Genomic DNA, 12,870 nt, shown 5'->3' with positions numbered 1-12,870 from the left:
ATGCCGACCCGAGAGTGACACATTTCCCCGTGGTTTTTCCGTTGCCTTTCGTGTGGCATTATTTCTGCTTCCCGCAATTCGCTCGCCTTTTCCGCAACTGCAGCGTGCACATTCCCTGAGGGGCATTTATCATGCTCAAGCGCAAAGTGATGGAATGGTTCGCCTCTCGAGGAAGCAGGAGTCCGGATGCGCGTCTTCAACGGCAGCAGCGCCTTGGTGGCAACGCGTCCGCAGGCGTCTAACCTTTGGCTCACAAATATTTCCGACCCGTGCAGGGAGAAAGGCCAGGCGAAACAAAAAGGAACACCAACCGGGCGCAACCACAATCTGTAGCTTTTCCGTTCAATTAAGCTTTCATCCACAAATGGAGCCGTCCTTTTTCTCTGCGCGTCAGGGATGCGACTGAGGCTGTGTGAGGGTTTCCTGTCCTATGGATGGTTTTTTTATGATGCCCCTGACCACGGTCAACTATGGGATGGTGGGAATGGAGGCGTAGAGCAGTGGTTAACCTTCGGACGGGATGATTAATAGATGGGCTTTGCTGTTAGACGGAAGGCAATCGGAAGGAATGAAAAATATGAAAAACGACTCGGTAGCACATTTGAGACTCTGTTATAAGTTTTTCAATCGAGATTTGTACTTATTCAAAGATTAAAAAAAGGAATTCAAGCTTCTTTGATTGGTACACCAGATTCAAGAGCGGTATTTCATCCTTAATCATAAGAGAATGTTTTCAATTCAAATTATATGCTGGTAGTTTATTCGGAATCATTAAAAGTGGTAGTGGATCAATTGAGCAGAGCCTTCAAGCAACACTTTATTCTGAAAAGTATTTCGATTTCCCCAGCGTCCAATTCGGTTGAGAATCGTTTAGCAAACCCAAAATCGAACAGATGGTACCATATTAAGTATGCTCGACACATGCAACTCGTCGTCCGACCGCAAATTTCATATTCTAGTTGATAACATACGCCCCAAGTGTGGCCCACTTTGTGTGAATAACATCGTGTTATTCGAAACGTGTGCAATGCATCACAAACCGGCAATGAGCTTCATTCGAACCTACTTCTGATATGCATTCTTTACAACACCATGGGACGCCTTATTCGACTCCAACCGGTACCTTCACTCTTGCTGCTGTCGAAAAAACATGCACCACGAAATAAACATGCGAAGAAGTCACTCGAGCTGTGGGCTGCCTTCACGAACGACGATCCGCTGGATGCACAATCTGCTGAAATATGCATCCGGTCGGTGCGCGCTGGCATGCATATATTCGCGCCAACTCATCGAGCTGCTCAGCTGCGAAACAGATATACCGCTCCGTAGCCGAAAAACAGAGCTCAGCAGCTAGAAAGCACGCGTGAACGGCTCGTCTCATGGATCACCTTTCCAGGGCTTTCCCAGGACGCTTGGTGCCGGCCATCCATTTAGCACTGTACCGTCGACCGGTGCCATATTGCGGTCGAATTTGAGCCGCGCTTTCGAATCGTCATTTGCTTGGGTCGCTCCAGCCGGCCGGTGGTGCAGAATTTTGGGGTGCACAATTCGGTGCAGCGAACGGTACGGGTGTCACTTGCACCCGTGCGGTTGCCGCCGTTCTCTGCAGGGAAAACGCTAATGCGCTGATGGATGACATTCGAGTCGCGTTGCAGTTTGTATCGCAAGGCTTTTTTTTGGCCTATGCTTGTGAGTATGCTTTTTTTTTGCTTTTTCCGAGGGACGGTCGGCGTTTCATGGATTTTCACGGTGAAGGATTATACCCCATCGGCACTGCGACGTGCTCTGGTTTGGCCGGCCAGCTGTGGTCCGATAAATACGTCATGAAGTCGTGTTAAGACGGATAAGACCAGCCTGAGTGAGCCTCGGAAACGCGGATTAAGAGAAATGTTTGTTGTGTTTGCGTGAATAAAACACCTGTGTAATGGTAGGGTGTGCTATTATATACCAATTATTAAACATACTATAAAATAGCAGGGCACAAAAGATCAATTGCTTTAATAGGTTCATAAAATGATTCACTCAGACAAACGTACCTTTTCGCGGAATAATAGGATGGGAAAATAATTACACGTTGACTAAAAATAACACTCTCCTGGTACACGCACACTCAACACCTGTTCATGCAACTGAAAGCATGCTCTCCCGTAATCCTATCCGGCGTAGTGTTTTCATTTGCCACGCGAGTAAAGCACACGATCATGTAACACTCAGTAGCGGTGGAAAATTATGCGCAAAAAACACAATGCAGAACCGCCCGTACTCGGACGAGGCGTTTACCCTCTCGCTGGGGGATAACTTGACACGAGACTCATAATCTACCCTGTTGATACCCGGGCGAGCTGCCGCTGGTCGGGTGTATCATCATCCTGTAAAATAAATCAACATCAGCTGCGTCAAGTGCCCACGATAAGTGGCGCAGGAAGCACCCGGTTGGAGGTTGTGCGAATGTGTAGCTTTTAAAAATGCATATGACGAACTCGGCCGGGCAGGGGTGAGTTTTCCTTCTGTTGGAAATGATGGCACCGGGAGATCAGTCCATCGGTGTGGCGCTTACTTTAGTAAAAATATGTATATCTCTTTTTTTCCTCGCTCGAATATCCTTCCTCCAGGGCCAGGCGACCACGAAGGCTCACAACGTAGCGCGATGATGGGAGGTGTCTCGGGTGGGTTACTATTGTGGCAATAAATGCAACTCATTCACCGCTCGGATACAACCATTCGGAAATGTTTTGCATACAGCGCTGCATCTCGCTGTGGAGTTTCGTGTGTGTTTTTTTTTTCTTCTGCTTCGCTTCCAACCCGAGCCGGTTGAGTTGGTTGGGTTTATGCGAGTATTCACCACACGGTTCGTGCATACGAGACAGTTGAAACGTGCAGATTGGCGTGCATATGGCATTGAGAAGCTTTTGGAATTGATGGAGCTTTAATTTTCTACCTTACCTTACCGAAAACAGAACCTCTTTGCTATTTACTTTGATTAACTTTTCCGAGTTTGAAATTTAAACCAAACTTATTTCCAGTTGAGTGTTTTTGAAACATATTGAATGTTTGTTTGGTCGGAATTTATTCGGAAGCATTTATTACTCAAACTCACCCGAGCATATCATCCGTTTATTGGTTACAATAAGCTGTTTTTCATAGCGAAAAACACGAAAATTGTATTACAGCCAAATCATCAATCGATCAATTGTTGCATATGAATCATCTTCTCCCGGGAAACTTATCAATCCTGCAAACCCTCGAGGCCAGGATGGACCACACCAGGATAATGATGCACTTGGTGGTACCTCGGAAAGCAAGTTGTTATTCCGCATGTAAGCACCGTTACCACCGACACACTCCGCGCCCTCATTCCTCATTACACCCGGTCCAACCCCCAGTCACCAGTTGGTTGCGGTTTACATTTTTCTCTCCTTCTCCAAGCGAGATTTAGAATGTAACGCTGGCGCGAGGATTTCTGTTTTTCTCCCTACGAGCACCCGCGTGGAAGAGGATTGCACATTTCTCTTCCGGCCGACAGTGGCACCCGGAAGAAGCATAGAGGAACCGGTTCCGGCATTCTTTTGCATAAGCTGCTGCCCTCGCGAGCAAGCAACAGACCCATCGATGGACGAATGAAGATGTACGCGGGCCAAGGTGCAGGCCGCGAGCGCTAAACCTCCCCATCGCTCGGCTGTTGAAGAGGATGGGGTTTGCCTTTTTTTTTGCTTTTTTTCACGCTCCCCAGGTGGACTTGCGGACTGGATCCGAGCGCCGCGGGTTGCTTTCTTTGCCCCTCATGGCAATGTTTGCATACAGCTGTCGGAGTGCAGCTCGTCCGGCGCCGGCTCTCACATCGGCTTTCCGTAAATACAATTCGCACGACGATCATCGAGGCTGGCAAGATGGTGGAAATAAGAATGCCACAATTTTAGCAAAAGGCGAGAGGGAAAAAGAATGAAAGAGAGAGAGAGAGAAAGATGAAGCGAGACTGGTGAAGAAGGAGCGCAGCCAGTCAGGAAGGAAGGAAGCGTTGCGGATTGTTGCAATCCGCCCAGCTCTTCCACTTAGCAGCAGTGTCTTCCTGCTCTCGAAGCGTTCTTAACCATCCTTGACCCGCACAAACCGTACACTTGCGAGCATGTGCACTGTCAGAAAAATGTGCGCCCCTTTTTCCACCCCCCCCCCCCCTCCATTGCTCCCTCGGAAAGGCGAGGGCGATAGGAAGTGCATTAGCATGTTTCCGCTTCTTTCTGGTTGCAACTCTTCCGTACGTGGTGCGTTCTGGTGGAAAATAAAACGTCCCAATCCACGCGGCCATGGGATGGTCAGGCGAGATTTCAGAGCCGTCTCTGGCCGAGAGCCCGATTTTCTTGGCCCCGAGGGCCTCCGCCGGGAAGCAGATGTTTTCCTGCCGCTTTTTCCTTCTCCTGGTTGGGAAAAATGATGCCCATCTCATCTCACCGCGCCGTGTTATCTCTCGCGTTCGCCCTCTTCAAACCTCTCGACTGTATTTATACTTCCGATTCGATTCGTACGGTGGGCTAACATTGTACATCGGCTCCGTTGTGCGCGTACATAGTTGCGAGTGGGTTTCGAGAGGCGTTGCTGCTTCAGAAGCGAGCTGGAAAATGTGAAATCGCACCACGCGCGTCCCGGTTCGCATTTGAATACCACTCTCGATGGACGCGATGGCGAAAGCGATCGATCGGTGCGGTTGCATCCGAAGGGCACTTAGGGCACCCCATCGATAAGGACACAAACGCATGCTCGAGTGATGGAGATCTTGGCGTTGCTAAAGCCGTTGTTGGGGAAGCGATATTTCTTCAGACCACTTCTTTTTTGGTTGGCTGTCGGTGGAGTAAAGTGGTTCATTTTTCGCCCAAAAGTCCTATGTTTCTGGCAGCATTTGAGAAATGAGACACAGTGTTAAACTGAGAATGATTCGAAACAACTACACTTAGGAGTGGGTGGGGGGCGGGAGGAGGAGGGGGGGAGGACGAGGCACTGCATGTGGTTTGTGCATGTTTCGTCAAACAAAGAACCAATTAGGCCGCGTGTAAACAGCTTACGTAAACATATGTCCAAGTCTCGGGTGCATGGATTTGTTTATACTAGATGGATGTGCCACCGTCAGCGCAAATTGGAAAACTGAACGCGAGCGATCGGTCATTTCGAAAAGCGCTTATTTCCTCTCCACCGAAGCCCGTAATGAATTCATTCCCGCTTTTACGGTTCCATTGCTCCCTCTTGAACCCGGTCTGCGATGGTTAAGAATGCGTCGCCCTACGAAATTCGACTCCAGTGAGCGGTCTCTGCAGCCGTGCATACTAATCTTAGTGCTGATGTTTGTTGATGATGTTTTTTTTTTCCAGTGCCCTCCCAACCATCCATCCAACGGCCACTCTTATCTCTCTGCCTGTGCTGCTCCCCGAGCTAGACGCGCTTAAAGGAGCATGTTTCGGGCGTTTATCTTATCTTTTCGATGGGCTCTTTTTCGGCTCTCCATCGCGTCGGGGCCGCGTTTCTAAACAAAATCTCGAAATAAACGAAACGCACACACCGCCGGTCGCCGCCGTTTCGAAATTAGAGCAATGGGATGGAAAAAATGGGAGATAGAAAAAAGGGAGGCATCGACGAGGGAAAAAATGCAACAAAACTGTCGGGCAATCTTTAAATGTTCATCAATGGCCATTAGTGGGCAGTGGGCTTGTCAGTGGCCGCGTGACAGAACGGGAGCGAGAGAAAGTGAGTGAGTTTTGGGTGATCAATAAAACTGGTACGGAATCGATAGGGCTGCACGGTGGAAGGTGCCATCGGGACAGGGGCCATGTTTGGACACAACTTTTAATGGGATTTTGAAGGAATGCGTGTGCGTTGTTTTTCATTTCGCTTCGGCAAATAGTGTGATTTGTTGATGGAAATAAATTGATTTTTTGGTCACTGATAATAGTTTGTTGATGTTTGTTTGGTAAGTGTTCGCTCCAGTAGGTTGATTTATCTCGAAGGTTCAAATTGTTGCTCGAGTTCGCGGGTCGATCGTGATTCACAAACTCGGTTTTTGACTCGGTTGCTCTTCTGAATCTTAAAATATTTTTATTTCTTATTTGTATTTATTTTTCAAAAGATTTTCCTGTTTGCTAATGAAAGGATATCCTATTTTTCCGTTTCCAAATACATGAGCTTTTTACACTTTTTTGATATGTTTGCAAGAGTTTTTTGAACAACATATTTTCTTAATACCTAAGCGCATAAGTCGTTTTTACGTGCTACGCAGCGTGGTTTCATAAAACCCAAACATCTTCTCGCATCTTTACGTGTGCTTAATTTTGTCACATACTGTACAGCTGATTTAAATAACCCTCTGGAAGCATAAAATAGCAGTCCAGAAGAAGGGCAAACCATACAGGGAGCATAAAAAAGAGACGAAGAAATCTCCAAACCCATTGATTGTTGATAATTTCTGCTGACCTGTGGTGCACACCGCAGTAGGCCTCGAGCCCCGTGAATCCGTCAGAGCGAACGAGAGGCATCGCAGAGGAGGAACGAGCGTATCATAAAAAAACATCGCAACCTAATGTTGCTTATGTTGCGATGAACGCACACACCGACCGAGGCATGCTCATAACCACTCACACAACTGTTCTCGAACGCGTCTCGCTAGCCGTGGCAGGGTGCACATAGATCGAGCCCTGTCCCACTCTCTCACTCAGTTGCATAGTCTCGTGTTGTGCTGAAGGTCCGTCGTTGTCGTTGCCGTGCATATGTTGGCTCGCCGCGCACGGTTTCTTTATGTTTTGCTTCGATCTCGCGTGCGAGTGCGTCTGATTAATTCGATTTCGCGCATTTGCAATCAAACGTGCCCGGTGCTTAGAGTGTCTCGCGCATTCTCAGTGTGTTGCGCTATGCAGCGATTAAAGTAAGTGGTCCGTGAGAGAGACAAAAAGGGATCAATTTTGCATCGTGCAAATTGAGCGTTTGCTGCAAATCTTAAACCTCATCCGCAAATGCCGCAGCATCTGGAGGTTCGGTTTTAAAACAAAAGCCGATAAGCCGCGCCAATCAACGTGAACCTTTGCGTCTTGTGGTGCCATTTTATGCCCCCGTGTGGCTTCTTTGTGCCAGTGATTGCTGCCCGAACGTCCACTTCCCGGAATCGGTAGCCGACGGCAAGCTGCCAGCAGCTGGCTGCTGCATTGCTGGCAAATTGATGCTGCATTCGCAGCTCAGCTTCCACCGGAGGCGTGCGTTTAGTGCGCGTAATCGAAGAGTCGATGATCGAACGCCGTGCGCCAGCGTGGTGATGTTGGTGAAGCGTTTGCACGCATCGTAAACCATCGCGCTTGTGTGTGCGTTTTATGTTGGGCTATGGAAAACCGGATTATGCTGCGCGCACGTGTGTGTATGTGTGCGTGGGTCGCTGGAAATAGCATGCGGCCTGCATGATAGCATGGAGAGAAGAAAATAAAGTGAAGTAAAATACGAAAAAAAATACAAACCGTTTATGCACGGTTGAGCGGGCGAGAGGCTCGGTCGCTCGTTTCCATGTGCCGACCCTCGGTGGGGTTTTTGTTTACCGAAATTTCGTCGCTTCCGAACAGATGTTGCGCGCACCGTGGGCCATTTAATGTTGGGATGAGTTTTCGAAGGGTTTTTTTGTGTCTGTCGAGAGTTTAATTAATTCTTCTACGCCCGGGCGCGTGCGGTGTAGGTTTTTTGATAACGTGCTCACGGTGATTGTAACGTTCTAGGCCAAAAGTGTGTGTTTTGTGATTAGAAAACGTGTGTCTCGTAGCATTGAGTGGAATTAGAGGTGAAGTAAGCAAAAAAAAAGCGGTGTGCCTTCTGTGCGTGCATTCGTTGTGCCAGCCCATTGCATGGCTTTGCGTGCCACATTTAAAGCCCTAAGCTCATAAAGGTGCAATCAAGAAGTTGTGCTGTGTGCGTGCGTGTGTGTTTGTAAGGTGCTGCAGCTGAGTGCAAAGCCTGCTCCAAGTCGAGAGTGCCTTTCGCTGGTGCGTCTTTCAAACAGAAATCACTGCCATCGTCGCCCTGCAAAAGCGAACGACTAGAGAGGCGTTGATAAAGTGGGCCATTGAAGTGCGCCTTAAGTTAGAGGTAAATGCCAGGGCAAGAGCGTGAATTCGTGAAAAAACTTTAAATGCTTTTTGGGGTGTGTTGCTCTCGGGACAAGGAATGTCATTTAATTGATAAACGCAGCGAAAATTCGTCTTCTGATCATCCAACCGTTTAGCAGTTTCGTTCCGCATGGTTTATTGTTGCCGTATGCGAGTCGCTTTGCTGATGTCTCCGTCAGTTGTTAAGGGCTCCATACCGGTCCCGGGGAGCCATATGTTCGTCGAGCTGGCAGGAAATGGAAAGTGAGGGCCAGTTCCAAGTCACAAAAGTGCTTGCATCGGACGTGCATCATTGTGAAAGCAACCACCACTGACACAATGTTGCCTCGATTCCCAGTGGAACGAAAAGTGATCGGAAATCCACCGGGAAATGTCCCTCCAACGCCACTCTCGATCGGTTTTCCCGTAAGATGCTTTTGCGGGATTTTTTGCTTTTTTGTTATTTTCAACACCGGAAGGCTTCGGTAAGCGGTTCGTAAATGGAACGGCGCCTTTTCTATTCCCATTTTGCCGTGCTGTAATACGTGCTGCGCGCACCCCATTTCCTTTTGGCAGGGCGCCCTCTGGGACACATAATGGCTGCACAGCTGCCGTTGTCCTCGCGCGCCTCGATGATGATAAATGGTCGACCAATTTTATCTGAACAATCTTCTCCAAAGCCTCCAGTGCGTCCACGCCTTCCACCCGGCTCGGAGATTTTTATTTTCGTGGTCAATCTAAGCACCATTCCTTTTACCATCGGATAAACTCTCGATTGCCTTGGGTGCGCGGCAAGGACAAGGCTAACCGAGAAAATGTTCCGCCCGAAACCCTGGTGAGTCGTCGTGGGAACGGGTGTGAATCCTGATATTGACGATGCCAATAAGGACGAGCGGCGACTGCGACGAAAGCGAAGACGAATCGGCCAATCAAGAGGTTGCTTTATTTGCTGCCACCTAGCTTTGGATCGTTCAGGATGGACGGCTTTTTACCGGCGTCCGGGGAAAATTTGTGGTGTCTCGCTCCATCAGCTGAACGCAATTTTTTGTTCGTGGCTCTTTTGGCAAATATTTGAGCACAATTTATTTAGCCTTCCCGGAGCCAAAGTGTGTTATTCAATCCCATTTAAGGGTTACATTATTCCACGCGGCGAAAAGTTCGACAAATCGTTTCAAACAACGTTTTTTTGTGCTCTCTACTAGACTCACGTCACTGGTTTTTGATTGTTCTTCCAGTTTGAGTGCTCTTTGTTTCCCCAAACGGTTCACTAATTGCATCTTGATTGTTAACCTTTTTTATTATGCCGATCCTCGTCGATACGAACCAGAAACATTATCTTTTTCGTGTCAAAAAAGTTTCCAGCCATCGTCGGCAACTTCTGGGCCTGCTGGCGGAGAAGTTTCCCCTCAACATCTTGTCGCCGGATGAAGATGTCAGCAAAGTGTCCGACCAGAAGTGCTTCTTCGGCAAAGTACACTGTTTGAGCGGTGTTTTTAAAAAAAGAAAAATCACATCAGAAAATAGAAAAACAGCCTGCCGCGGTCGGCTCCAGGAACGTGCCGGTGTCGCTGCCGGACTAGAAAACACACCGGGCACGAAACATGAGCCCGCGATGTCGGTCACCGCGTCCAATTGCAGACACATTGTTGAGGGAAAAGCTGCACCGTAGCGCAGCCACCGGCAAGCAAACGAGCCGTAGTGGAATAACAATCTTTTCCAGAATTGCGACAATTTATCATCGCATCCATCCCGGCTCCGTCCGGACACGACTCCCGATCGATGGTCAACCGAGGTCGGATTGTTTTCCAAGCTCCGGACGCGAGTCAACTTGCTAAACTTCGCTTTGCTTCCTTGCCGTGGGCACTGCAAAAGTGCAAAATGTGTTGCAAAAGTTGACGGCAACCCGTGATGTTTTTTTCGTCCTTTTATCGCAGGCATGCTCTTTGTCTCTGCATGCACCATGTGAGGCGAGGGATTCGAGCTTTATTGTGCTGGTCTTTGCTGGGAGATGCTGCCTGCAAAAAAAAATCGAGCCAACATGAAGGAAAAAATGGAAGCACTCCCGAAAATCGATCCAGGGAAACGGCTAAAAGATTGATGAATTCTCGTTCCGTCACTAGAAAATGGCAAAATAAAACCGAAACCACCTCCTCCGGCTGAAACCGGAACGCGAACACGAGGATCACACCCAAATCGAATTGGGGCGTATTTTCATTTGATCCCAATTTTCCCGGGCTCACGCCGAAAGCCCCCGTGCAGCTAAAAAAGAAAAGTGAAACCGTCTTGTCCCGGGTTGTTTGTTGCTGATTCCGTGCCCGGCCGGAGTTTGTTACATGTTCGGAATCGATATGCTCCGGGTCCGGCTGGTGGGACCGCTCCGTCCGTTTCGGTATCGTTCCCGGGAGTGCCCTTTTCTCTTTTTTTTTGGTTTCGGTCCTTTCGGATCGGTGAAAGGAAAATTCCCACCCGCTGCACACGCCGTGGTACGCGACATTTTTGCACGAAAACGCCCGTCTTGGCTTGGAGAAAGGGACCTCGGAAGCCGCACATATCGAGCGGACCAAAAATATATATGATTACGAGGATAACATAATAAAGAAATATATTCGTGATAATAAAATCGCCCGAGGGTGCCTCCGTTCGCTTTACTCGCCTTGCCGGTTGCGACCCCTCAACGGGCGCAATATTTTTGCCGGGCTCCGGCGTCGGGCGCTAGCTGTGGTTCCCGGAAGGAAGCATTTTTCTTCGCTTCCTATCGGTCGTTGTCTATCGTGCTAGCTGGACACTTTCGTTCCGACAGGACGTCCGATCGCAGGCTGGGTGGTTTATTCTATTTGCCATTCCGTTTCACACGGTTCGCGAAGAGCTGCCTGAAATAAGGACGAAGATAAGTATGTGGCGCTTCTTCCATGCTGGAAAGGAAAAAGATGAAAAAAAAAGGAAACCACCCCCCCAAAACGGGCGCTCTTCAGTTGACGAGGAATAACTACATACATGCCTGGGTTATGGGAAAAAAATCCAACACACCCGCAGCCCAGATAGGATGTTTCTTTTCGATTGCGATTCGAGATCGAAGTCGCACCCGCGCGCTTGGTGCTACATTTGTCGCAACGCTCTGACTGCCGACGGGAGAAACATAATTTATGTGCCTTGTCCCTCGCGTCCTGCACCCTCTTCCACCACCACCACCACCACCACCACCAGAGGTCATCCGAGGATCGTGAGACAGCGATAAGGAGTGGATTTGCCTGCTTCGAATTATTGATTGTGGATATTTCTGTCACGCGTGGTGCCCGGGCACGTGCCTGGAGTGGGATGTTCGTTTCTGGTCAGCGGTGGCGCTTGTTATGGAGGGTTTGCGCTCGTTAGGCATGATTAAGGCCGTGCTTGAAAGCATCAGCTAGGATATGTCCATCGATTCGTGCGACATGAGGAAAACATTGCTCCCCGTTCCCGTGCCGCGGGAAGAAGGATTGGGCTCGGGACTGGTGAATCGCTTTTGGCTGTGAGCCACGGGAGCGAAGAGCAGAACATTAAGAAATAATAGCTGGGAAGCCCGACGCGTTGCCAGCGTGCGTGCGCCTTCGTGCTCGTCCTGCTGCGACGTGTCGGAACGCCCAAGGAGCACGATCCGGATGTGTCTCACTGGAGCGAACATGATGTCGGACGCTGTCTTAATGTGATCCGATTTCGCGGAAAACCTTCGTTTACATTCATTTATTCCACCAGCGTTCTGGCGGGTGAGGGGATGTTTTAGTTTTTTTTTATTTACGATAGCACGAAATTCTTGCGGAATTAATTCGAGTGAGGGAACATTTTTGGGCCACATTTTTGTCGGAAATCTTTGGGAAGCGGTTAACCCGTTGGATCGCATCGCTCTGAGAGTGCTGATGTAAGCTGCACGTTCGCGTTATTCCTTCGCACCGTAAACAATGGTCGTTTCGGGAAATTGTTATTTTTATTCCCTGAACATCCGACGGACGAATGCTGACTTCATTGCAGAAATTATGCGTTGAATAACACGTGAAGCAGCTAATTATTCCTTGCGGAGTATCCACATCCACATGTCGCGTGTAGCATGTTTGGTGAGTCCTTTTTGCCGGGCCTTAATTATTTCTCACCGTTTATGTGCGTGATCCTCGGTTACGACGCTCTGCTGTTACGACAGTAAACGTTCGTTCGGAGGCTCGATTGTTTTATTGCTTTAAAACGAGCCGTCGGTTTCCAGCGGGCCGCTTAAAATAATCGCTTTACGCCGACATTTCGTTCCCGGAAGTGTGTGGGATATAAAAAGAAATCAAGCCCCCGCGGGCAATGGCGTTCGAATGGTGTCCTCCGTGTGTGATTCCCCGAATGCCACGTGCTTCCGGTGTTCCGCGTCGTAACCGTTTGGTGGTAATGGGTAGATAAAATTTCCGCACCAAGCGCGCCAGTGGGCTCGTTTCGGGGTCCCTGGAGAGTCAGAGAGTCTCCGGGATCCGGGTGCCCTGTCATCACCGCTTAGGCGTGGAGTAATAAACCGTACTTCCTCCTGAAAAAAAAAAATGGAAGACCTCCACAAAAAAAAACCTAGCACACCCAAAAGACTATCAAGATCCGGAAGAAGACAAAAAAAGGGGGGTATAAAAAAAAGGTTGACATGACGCTGATGGTGATAAGATTTCATTCATCAATTTCCCTCAATCAACGAAATGCGTGAGCGAGCACGATGAGGAATGCAATAAAATGGAATCCAGTAATCGGGGTAGTAGGTGGGACACACCCGCCAAAG

Source organism: Anopheles nili, chromosome 2 (genome assembly GCF_943737925.1).
Source record: "Anopheles nili chromosome 2, idAnoNiliSN_F5_01, whole genome shotgun sequence".
Classification (NCBI taxonomy): domain Eukaryota; kingdom Metazoa; phylum Arthropoda; class Insecta; order Diptera; family Culicidae; genus Anopheles; species Anopheles nili.
Note: the sequence above shows the minus strand (reverse complement) of the source record.